The sequence below is a fragment of the Lepidochelys kempii genome, chromosome 2 (assembly GCF_965140285.1).
Source record: "Lepidochelys kempii isolate rLepKem1 chromosome 2, rLepKem1.hap1, whole genome shotgun sequence".
Taxonomy (NCBI): Eukaryota; Metazoa; Chordata; order Testudines; family Cheloniidae; genus Lepidochelys; species Lepidochelys kempii.
Genome location: NC_136381.1, coordinates 63,844,814 through 63,856,295, shown reverse-complemented (window position 1 = coordinate 63,856,295; position 11,482 = coordinate 63,844,814). Strand labels below are relative to the sequence as shown.

The following is an 11,482-nucleotide window of genomic DNA, read 5'->3' as shown; positions in this document are numbered from 1 at the left end:
CCTTTGACCAGTCTTGTCAAAGGCTCTTACGGTAACTCTTAAGAGGCTTACCAAAGGCTCTTAGCCCATGACTGCTTAGTTGGCTTAAGAGAGAAGGTCCTGTCATGGACAAGTAAGTGGTTAAAAGATAGGAAACAAAAAGTACGAATAAATGGTCTGTTTTTATAATGGATAGATAAATAGTTGGGTCCTCCTAGGATCTGTAGTAGACCTGTGCTGTTCAACATACTTATAAATGATCTGGAAAAAAGGGTGAATATGAGGTGGCAAAATAAATACAAAATTACTCAAGATTGTTAAGTTCAAAGCTGACTGAGAAGAGTTACAGAGGAATCTTACTAAACTGGGTGACGGGTTGATCACAGAACCCATCTGGGAGTTGCCACCTGATGTGCCAAGACTACTTCTGCTCCTGTTTTCAGCTTAGGACTTCAGTGCCTTGCCTGGTTTGAGCCAGACCCACTAGCCTGCTGCATACCCAGACCCAGGTCTGAACCTTGTCCCCTGACAGCTGTAGGCTTAATTGAAAGCAACTTAGGAAGTGTCCTGTCCTTGACACTCAGATGCCCAACTTCCAATGGGGTCCAAACCCTAAATAAATCAGTTTTACCTTGCATAAAGCTTATACAGAGTAAACTCATAAATTGTTCACCCTCCATAACACTGATAGAGAGGTATGCACAGCTGTTTGCCCCCTCCCCAGGTATTAATATACACTCTGGGTTAATTAATAAGTAAAGAGTGATTTTATTAAATACAGAAAGTAGGATTTAAGTGGTTCCAAGTAGTAACAGACAGAACAAAGTGAATTACCAAGCAAAATAAAATAAAACATGCAAGTCTAAGTCTAGTACAATTATAAAACTGAATACAGGTAAAATCTCACCAGTTCCAGTAAGCTTTCTTTTACAGATTAGTCTCCTTCTAGTCTGGCTCCAGCAATCACTCACACCCCCTGTAGTTACTGTCCTTTGTTCCAATTTCTTTCAGGTATCTTGGGGGGCGGAGAGGCTCTCTCTTTAGCTGGCTGAAGACCAAATGGAGGAGTCTCCCAGGGGTTTAAATAGACTTTCTCTTGTGGGTGGAGACCCGCTCCTCTCTCCTATGCAAAGCTCAGCTGCAAAATGGAGTTTTGGAGTCACCTGGGCAAGTCACATGTCCATGCATGATTGAGTTCCTTACCAGCCAAGCCACATTCCTGGGAAAGCACAGATGTGGGTTGGTGTCTCCAAGTTCATTGTTGGCTTAAGGGCTTCTTGATTGGGCACTTACTGAGAATAGTCTTTTCTCAGAAAGCTGACCAACTGCTGCACTAAAACCTGCTTAGAATCAGACAAGTTTACAGCCAATATTCATAACTTCGAATACAAAAATGATACATGCATACAAATAAGATTAATAGATTCAATAGATCATAACCTCTACAAAGATATGTTACATGGCATATGTAGCATAAAATATATTCCAGTTATGTCATATATATATACATTCATAAGCATATTTCCATAAAGCCTTATGGGGGGCACCGTCACAAAATTTAGTGTTGAAAAGTGCATGAAGGAAAGTGCAGAGGAAAACAAATCCTAACTATACACACAAAATAATGAGGTTTAAATTAGCTGTTACCACTTGAAGAACATGGAGTCATCATGAATAGTTCCCTAAAACCAACTACTCAATCTGCAGTGGCAGTCAAATGAGCTAACAGAATGTTAGGAACATTAGGAAAGCGATAGATAATAAAACAGAAAATATCATAATGACACTATAAGTCCATGGTATGTCCACACCTTGAATACTGCATGCAGTTCTGGTCACCTCATCTCAAAAAGGATGTATGAGAATCAGAAAGGTATAGAGAAGGGTAACAAAAATGATTAGGGGTATGGAACAGCTTCTGTATGAGAAGAGATTAAAAAGACTTGGACTTTTCACTAGAAAAGAGGTGACCAATAGGGGGATGTATCCCAGAAGTCTATAAAATCATGAATCATATAGAGATAGTGAATAGGGAAGTATTATTTACCCCTTCTCATCACACAAGAACTAGGCATCACTTGATAAAATTAATGGGCAGCAGGTTTAAAACAAACATAAGGAAGCATTTCTTCACACAATGCACAGTTGACCTGTGGAACTCATTGCCATGCAATGGTGAGACACCCACCCCCGGGGTTCAAAGAAGAATTAGATAAATTGATGGAGGATAGGACCAGCAATGCCTATTAGCCAAAATGTCAGGGACGTAACCCAGTGCTCCAGGTATCCCTAACCTCCAGCTGCCAGAAGCTGGGACTGGACAACTGGAGATGGATCTCTCAAAACTGCCCTGTTCTGTTCATTACCTAGGAAGCCTCTGACACAGGGCACTGTCTGAAGACAGCTCACTGCCAGAGCCTTTCCCTGCTGCTGGTGTCTTTCACTGTGGTGGGGAAAGACTCTGGCAGCAGGACACTACACTACTAAAAACAGCAATACTGACATAGGAGCACTGCTTGGGCTTATAGGGTATATACCCTGGAGCATAGGTGCCGACTTCTATTGGCGCTGGTGGGTGCTCGACCCCTCTCTGGCCCTGCCCCGACTCCACCCTTGCCCCACCCCTCCAGCCCCCATTCCAACCCCTTTCCCAAAGTCTCTGCCCCCTCCCTGCCTCATTCGACTCCTTCCCCAAATCCCGGCCCCAGCCCTGCCTCTTCTCTGCCTCCTCCCCTGAGCATGGCATGTTCCTGCTCCTACCCCCTCCCTCCCGGAGCTTGCTACAGCTGTTTAGTGGCAGCAAGCGCTGGGATGGATGGGGGAGGAGTGGGGACGCAGCTCACTCAGGGGAGGAGGTGGAGGAGGTGAGGTGGTGGGGCAGGGCAGGGAGCTGCTGGTGGGTGTAGAGCACCCACTAATTTTTCCCTGTGGGTGCTCTAGCCCTGGAGCACCCACGGAGTCAGTGCCTATGCCCTGGGGTTCAGGTGTGTAGGACACTCTACTCACCTTAGCCAGGCCTCACCATCTACATTGCTATTTATACCCATGCTAGATTGGCAGGCAGTGTCTGTACTCTACACTCTGCCGCAAACGTAGACCTACCCTAAAAGTCCCAGTGAAGAAGAGAAACTACTATTCTTTATCAGCTCTCCCCACCCCCCATAGTCTGATCTTTTGTCTCAGTGCCAGATCCAATTCCATAGTAGTCTATTGGAGTTTTTCACTGATTTTAGTGAAGCAGTGTTTTGGGCCTTAATAGACATATCTGTGGTTCTCTGCAACAGAAAGACTTTGTATCTACAATCTGCCAGCAGATGGCAATAGCGTAGGAGTTTGAAAATATCTCCGTTAAGAGGAGCACCTTTGCCACCAGTTGTTCGTGTTCTTGGTGTGCAGAATCCTGCTCTTAAATCTGACAAAGAATTGTGAATGCAATATTTTTCCTGTAAGAAAGTTTATCATCTCAGTAGGAACTTTTTGATCTATTAGTGAATTTTTGAAGTGTTTCGTTAGCACTGACTTTTCCCAAGTATGTGAAAATGATGTTAACTCTGCTATTATGTTAGTGAGACTAGATACTAATAAAATTACAGTAAATAGAAGATTGCTTACACACAATGTTGTTGTTTACGTAGCATTTTCCCAGGGCCCCAAAAGGCACTTGTCCATCATGTATTATTGTTTACTGAAGTCCTTTACTAAATAGACAGGAAGGTCTCTTCAAGATTCTTCTGGTTACAGATTATAATCTCTGAGGGAAAAAAAGCAATGACAATATGTCTGGTGATAGCAAGTGGGCTTCCACCATAGCTGAGCTCTCATTAAAACTCTCCTCTCCTGACTTCTGTTTTTTTTCTTTTCATTTCTAAGAATACAGTGTTTAGCACTTATATGGAACTCCCCTGCTCTACATCTCAAAGTGTTTTTCAAGGATGAGTTAGCATCATCTCCATTTTCATGGATTGGGATACTGAGACAAAGAGAGTTAATGACCTATCTGATTTCACAAAGGAAGTCAGTGGCAGAATCCGGGTTAGAAGCCAGGTGTCCTGATTCTCAGTCTGGTGTACTGTTCATTGGATCATGAGGCCTCCTATTTACACTTCAGCCCTCCTGGCACCCTAAGAAAGAACTTCCTTCCTACTTCCTAATCTATGGAATAACCAGACTCATATTTCTAGGGGTGGGATTTTTAAAAATGCCCAATTAGGTGCCTAGCTCCCATGTGTATGTAAGGCAGTTCTTTATATCGTATATTAATGATGGCATGCGGCGTCACATGTCCCCCCAGGTTTCTGCCTTCCATTTAGCATGGAGGTTTTCAAACTGTCGCCTCCTGCCAGGAGCCAGTGGAGTGGAAGCTGGTGGGAGCCACCTGGCCCACTTGGGTCCCTGGCTCTCTGTGCTATGGGAGCTGGGGCGTCTCTGCACACCTGGGCGCTCCCCAGGCAAGGCAGGCAGCACAGCTGTGAGCTGTGCTCCGAGGTGCTCTTGGCTCTCTCCCAAAGGAGCCCAGTGCCAGCTGGTAACACTCACTGGAGCTGGACCCTGACCATGGAGGTGGAGCCCAGCTGCCATGAGATGCTCCTGAGGGGCTCACTCACTGCTACCCTGGTGCTCCTGGCTCTGCTGCTGCTCCTCCAGAAGCATGTGTGGGGTGGTCATATGCCCCGTCTCTTCCCAGAACCCTTAAATTGGGTCCTCCTCTCCCACTATCCAGAGTTACATGTCCTTTCTGAACCAAAGGATACAGCTTCCTTATTGCATTATATTAAAACAGCTTAGATGACACCTTGTCGGCCAGCTTAGCTGTAGCACAATGTGCTACCATGTGGGGATCAGAGTTTGAGAGCCTAACCCTTTTGTTCCTAAGATCTGCCTGGGGGCTTGCAAATGTGTTGTAGAGACAGCTTTCTCCAGGTGGTTTAGGGTCACTGTGGGTTCCCTGGCTGATTTAGGAATGGCGTCCACCTGCTGCTGCACTATATAGTTTTATGGTGGGAGGAGGGAAGAAATAAGAAAGGAAAAGGGGCGATAGGAGGATCTTTGTGGTTCCAAGATGAACTCAAAACCACACCACAGCCTGGGAGGAATAGCAAAACCAACAGCAACCCCAGCTAAATGCTCTGAGGCATTTCCCCTCAGAAGTTGCTTTAAAGATAATCGTCCGGTTCATGGACTTTCAAAAGGAAAAAGCCCGTTATTCTTTCAAATATTATTGGTGTTTGTGTTCTGGCAGTACCCACAATGCTCTAGGGGCTTTCCCCTGATACATGAAGACACAGTCCCTGCCTCTAGGAGCTCACAGTCTTAGAAAATAAGCAACATGCAAAGGGTGGGGCAGAGAAATCAAACATATAATCAAAATATAACCATGTATAACATGTAATAACCATCAGCTATCCTGAAATGGCCCCAGCCAATGTTCGTTAGCCAACTGCTTGGAGGTATCTTGGCAGAGCTGAGCTTGAGGAGGGATTTGAAGGAGGAAGAATAGTAGCCTCACTGAACAATTTTGGAGAGGGGGGTGTTGCAAGTAAGGGGCATCATAGAAGAAGGTGGGAAGACAGTTGAGAGAAGTGGACAAAGGGGGAGTCAGTACTGCCCAACCCCAAATATTCAAACATGAGAGAGGCTTGAAAATAATGAGATTATGTTCAAACAATAAATCTGTTTTTTTTATTTGCCTTCTGCTTTTTGAGCCTTTAGGGTGCACTGGGGGTCACATCTGGAAGCTTTCTCCACAGCCATGAGGGCTAGGAACTTACTTTTTCTTTAAGAATGAAGGCTGAAATCATCATATATCACTTCACTGCAGGAGCTGGGGCTTTAAGGAAAACAACTATTATCATGAGACTTGTGACAAAATCATTGGAGTTGGCAACACTGTGGGAGCAGCGGGTGGGTTGGCAACCCTCCCGCTTTCGCCGGGAGTCTCCTGGAATCACGCACTATCTCCCAGAGGCTACTTCAGCCAAACTGGGAGATTTTGGGTGCTAACAGTCCGGCGCGGCAGCGGAGCTAAGGCAGGCTCCCTTACCTTCCTTGGCTCTGTGCCACTCCCAGAAGCAGCCAGCACCATTCCTGCAGCCCTGACGGGGGAGGTGGTCTCCGCACGCTGCCCCTGCCCCGAGCGCCAACTCCACAGTTGCCATTGGCCGGATACTGCGGCCAATGGGAGTTGTGGGGCTGGTGCCTGTAGGCAGCAGTGCACGGAGACCCCCTGGCCCTCCTGTCCGAGGATCCGCTGCCAGAGAGATGTGCCGGTTGCTTTCGGGAGCCACCCGAGGTAAGTGCCAACCCCCTGCCCCAGCCTGGTGAAAGTGGATTAGGGTAGGGGAGAGCAGGTGACAGGGGGTGGGGGGATGGAGTGTGTGGAGGGCGGAGCCCTGGGGAAGGGGTGGGACAGGGGCATGGCCTCAGAAGGGGTGGGGCAGGGGGCAGGGCAAGAGTCTTTGTGTTTGCGTGATTAGACAGTTGGCAACCCAATGGGCAGCACAATAACAGAAAAGAGTAGATTTTGTGGGAGAGGCAAAGCTGTGAGGGGGCTTGGAGGGGAAGAAAAGAAGGTTGAACTTGCTGCAGTGGCAGTGGTAGAGTCAGAAGAGTGAAATGGTGAGGGGGTTGAAATTAATGCAGGAGCTGCATTATGTCTGGACTGGAGGGCGTGGGGGGTGATGCGATTTGTTTGTTATGGAAGCCAGGGAGGAGAAAGCTGCAGTAATCAAGACTTTTCTCTTTCGCTCTAACAGATGATGTGGGTGGTGAATCCTCCCCTCCCCACAACCAGAAATGTCCTGACTTCTGGCTTGCTAGCTAACAAGTGCCTATGTATTCATAGGCTTTCATGCCACACACATGGCATTTGCCGAATCTAACTCATGCTTGTTGGCTGACATAAAGTAAGTGAACTTGGGTGCAAGGGAGGGAGTACATAATCGATTCCATATCTAACATGAAGGGTATATTTTTACTCCTTTTTTCTGTGTCTTCTTTAGGTCTGTTGCTCATACCCATTGTGCAGTTGCAGTGCTGAATGCTGATGAGACCAGGCTTACTGCAACAGGTGATTGTAACATATAAGGTAACAAATGATTGGATCAGGAGGCATTACCTAATCACCTCTGGTTATTTTTGTTGTAGTTTTTACAACTTCTATCACATACAGAAAGATAATGCTAAGTACCAGCTGCTGCAAGAATGTGTTTCAGCCTTAAATCCAATATCATGTCCGTGGGACTGACCCTTGGGTAATGAGTTTTTTGTTTGCATTTTCCTTAGAAGCCACCAGAGTGTTCCATTGCCAAGTGCCAACTGTCTGCTAGTGCCAAACTCATCATTGTCTGGGTGGCATGAAACACAGGTGTTTGCTCCACTGACTGCCTTTCCAAAATATAAAAAAATAACTCTCCTCATTGATGCAATATCTTACATATAAGGGGCTGTGCAGAGGAGTTCCGAACGCAGTCTAGCAATATGTGAGTTTAGTGCTTTAAAATAACTGGAAGTGTTTAGTAAAATAGACTGTTCTCAAAGATGTAAGTGTGTATGGAGGGGAAACCTGTACTCGAGTCCAGATCATCTTTATTTTCTGCTCATACAGCGCCTAGCATGATGTGGTCATGGTCGGTGACTAGGGCTTCTTGATCCTACTGCAGTAAAAATAATAAAATGTTCAGTCTTCAATGAGTGGTTTAACCTAAGTAATAATACCTTGCTCTTTATCTAGCGTGTTTCATCCATAGATTTTAAACCATTTCACAAAGGAGGTCAGTATCATTGGCCCCATTTTATAGTTAAGGAAACTGAGACACAGAGCAGTGATGTAATTTGCCCAAAGTCATAGTGCTCATGGGGCAGGTGACTGTATCAGTTTACACTTCATGGGTACTGTGACGTTGCACTCTATATGATTTTTCAAAAATATGCTAATGAGTGTGAATATAATGTAACTGGAATATGCTTTATGCAAAAGGTCTCTTGTAAGGTATAATTACAAAGCTTATAATCTACTGAGTGTGGTCATCACATTTATACAAATAGATCACTCTTGCATCTGAAACTAGAAACATGAAATATAACTCCGAGGTCCTATTGTAGTTATGCAAAGTGTGGGCCATTAATGGTGGTTTGGAATCTTAATGGCTCTCATTAACCACGACAATTGACTGTAGATGGCTCTGTTTTACTTGACAGGTTTCAGAGTAACAGCTGTGTTAGTCTGTATTCACAAAAAGAAATAAATTGGTTAGTCTCTAAGGTGCCACAAGTACTCCTTTTCTTTCTGTTTTACTTGTAAGTCTTCCTGTATACTGGCAAGTGGGTAATGAAGTCTTACAGTGACATATGATCCTGTCACCTGAACTGGAATCCATCTTTAACCTGGTGCTTTTCCATTGAGAAGGAGGGGTCGGAACCCAGAGGGACAAAGGATTCCCACCTTGTGCAAAAGATATAGAAGTGGGTGGAATAGAACAAAGGGGAGTGGCCATCACAAGAAATCCCCTAGCTACCACCTGAGCTGGAACAAGGGGTGTACCAGGGGAAAGGATTGTGCCCAGACTAGGAAGGCATCCAGTCTGTGAAAGAAACTTACTGAAATACCTCTGAGGGTGAGATTTTATCTGTATTCAGTTTCTTACTGTATGAGCCATAGACTTGCGTGTTCTATTTTATTTTACTTGGTAATTCACTTTGTTCTGTCTGCTATTACTTGGAACCACTTAACTCCTGCTTTCTGTACTTAATAAAATCACTTTTTACTTATTAATTAACCCAGAGTATGTATTAATACCTGGGCGGGCAAACAGCTGTGCATCTCTCTCTATCAGTGTTATAGAGGGTGAACAATTTATGAGTTTACCCTGTATAAGCTTTATACAGAGTAAAACGGATTTATTTGGGGTTTGGACGCCATTGGGAGTTGGGCATCTGAGTGTTAAAGACAGGAACACTTCTTAAATTGCTTTCAATTAAGTCAGCAGCTCATGGTTCAGACCTTGGGTCTGTGTTGGAGCAGACTGACGTGTCTGGCTCAACAAGACAGGGTGCTGGAGTCCCAAGCTGGCAGGGGAAGAAGTAGCACATCAGTTGGCAACCTCAACGGGGTTTCTGTGATCCAAACCGTCACAGGTACAGGCTGAAAACTAATGATTTTTGTGTGTTATTGTGATATGTATTGTGATGTCATTATAACTTTGTTTCCACTGTCCTGCACCCTTAAATTATAAAGGAGCTGCCATTTTCTGAGGTAGAGTTAATGCAGCATGTTACAAAGGGGGAGGCACTAACTTTTATGTTTTCTGATTTTGTTTCTCTTAATCTAAAATTAGTCATGCAATGTGAAAATATGGATGCGCGCTGTATGGGGATGGGGAGAGGGGCGGGGGGGGGGGAAGAGAAGGCAATAGTGATATAGCCAAGGACATAATTTCTAGTCATTCTCTGTTTTTGCTTATTGCCATAGGTTTTAATGATGATTTTTTAAAAAGGTGATGTTTAGGGTTTGTGGGGTGCTCAGAAACTTCCTTTCCACAGGGAAACCTAATGAACTGAGCCTTAATGCACCGCTGTGAGGTAGGGAAGAATTATCCATATTTTACAGATGAGGCACAGGAAGAGTAAATAACTTGCCTAAGGCCACACAGAAAGTCTGTAGCAGAGATGGGAATTGAACTCAGATCTCCTGACTCCCAGTCCAGTGCCTTCAACACAAAAATATCCTTCTTCTGAATTTTTGCCTTTGAGTCTTGCTGGCTAAAATTATATATAATATCCAGATTTGGTAGGCTCAGACCTAATGGGAATGGGGGAATAACAAAACATCTCCAAGGTGAAACATGTCTTCCCCAGGCTGGTCATCCACCCCTCTTGGATCCTTTCAGATCTCAGGAAGCATCACAGACCCAGCGAAAAGGCTTGTGGGGTAGGAGGTAGCCAGTGTTAGATGAGTAGAGGCAGGGAGGTGGTGCAGTCGTAGAAAGAAAAGGTCTGTGAGGTAAGTAGAAGGATTAACAGCCAGTCTGCCCAGTATTTTGTATAAGGAAATGAGTGACACTCCAAAGTGAAAGCAGCTGTGTTCACTATAATATTCAACCATCACAGCTGCTTTCAGTTTGGAGTACAAAGTGAAGAAACAGAAGCATTTCTGTCACTGAATTCTTCAGTGGTGATATAGAACATAGGGTGATAGATATGGCAATTTTGTGCAATATCTTTGGGAGATCTTACTGTGTTAAGTGTATGTATCGTTGTGGACCAGGAATTGTAGGTAATTCTGGGGGGAGGGTGACCACAGCCCTCCAGGAACTAAGAACAGTGAGGGTTGACGAGGCAAATTCACTCAGATGGTAACATGGCCAGAAGAGATGCTCCTCCTGGAGATGCTTGCCTATTTTCCAGCTGCATTTTCCAGAGGCCAACAGACAAAGAAAGGACTTCTGGATAAATAGCCTGACTTTAAACCAGCTCAGAGCCTTCTTCCTGATCCAGCAAATGGACAGGACTTTCTGTTCCAGGGAGACCCCAGTCCTCCTTTGCAAGGAGGTTCTTGTTCTGAGGGAAAGTGTTATGAACTTGAAGTGAAGATGAAGTGAGCTGTAGCTCACGAAAGCTTATACTCAAATAAATTGGTTAGTCTCTAAGGTGACACAAGTACTCCTTTTCTTTTTACAGAGGCAGCACGTGTGGAATATGTTGTCAAGGTTCCTCCCCCACTCTGAACTCTAGGGTACAGATGTGGGGACCTTCCTCCCCCACTCTGAACTCTAGGGTACAGATGTGGGGACCTGCATGAAAAACCTCCTAAGCTTATCTTTACCAGCTTAGGTCAAAACTTCCCCAAGGTACAAAATATTACCCCCGTTATCCTTGGAATGGCCGCTACCACCACCAAACTAATACTGGTTACTGGGGAAGAGCTGTTTGGACGCGTCCTTCCCCCCAAAATACTTCCCAAAACCTTGCACCCTACTTCCTGGACAAGGTTTGGTAAAAAGCCTCACCAATTCGCCTAGGTGACTACAGACCCAGACCCTTGGATCTTAAGAACAATGAACAATCCTCCCAACACTTGCACTCCCCCTTTCCTGGGAAATGTTGGATAAAAAGCCTCACCAATTTGCATAGGTGACCACAGACCCAAACCCTTGGATCTGAGAACAATGAAAAAGCATTCAGTGTTTTACAAGAAGACTTTTAATAAAAAATAGAAGTAAATAGAAATAAAGAAATCCCCCCTGTAAAATCAGGATGGTAGATATCTTACAGGGTAATTAGATTCAAAAACATAGAGAACCCCTCTAGGCAAAACCTTAAGTTACAAAAAAGATACACAGACAGAAATAGTTATTCTATTCAGCACAATTCTTTTCTCAGCCATTTAAAGAAATCATAATCTAACACATACCTAGCTAGATTACTTACTAAAAGTTCTAAGGCTCCATTCCTGTTCTGTCCCTGGCCAAGACGACTACAGACAGACACACAAACCCTTTGTTTCTCT

General features: G+C 44.6%; 1 long non-coding RNA gene across 2 annotated transcripts in view; it reads left to right on the top strand.

Annotated features, from left to right (window-relative positions):
• The first annotated feature begins 6,553 nt into the window (after window positions 1-6,553).
• The window catches only part of LOC140906665 (uncharacterized), a 29,363-nt gene continuing 24,434 nt past the window's right edge, over window positions 6,554-11,482 (top strand). For both annotated transcript variants that reach the window (XR_013635296.1, XR_013635297.1), the window contains exons 1-2: window positions 6,554-6,881; window positions 6,978-7,063. This is a non-coding gene — a long non-coding RNA (uncharacterized LOC140906665). The remainder of the gene's footprint in view (window positions 6,882-6,977; window positions 7,064-11,482) is intronic.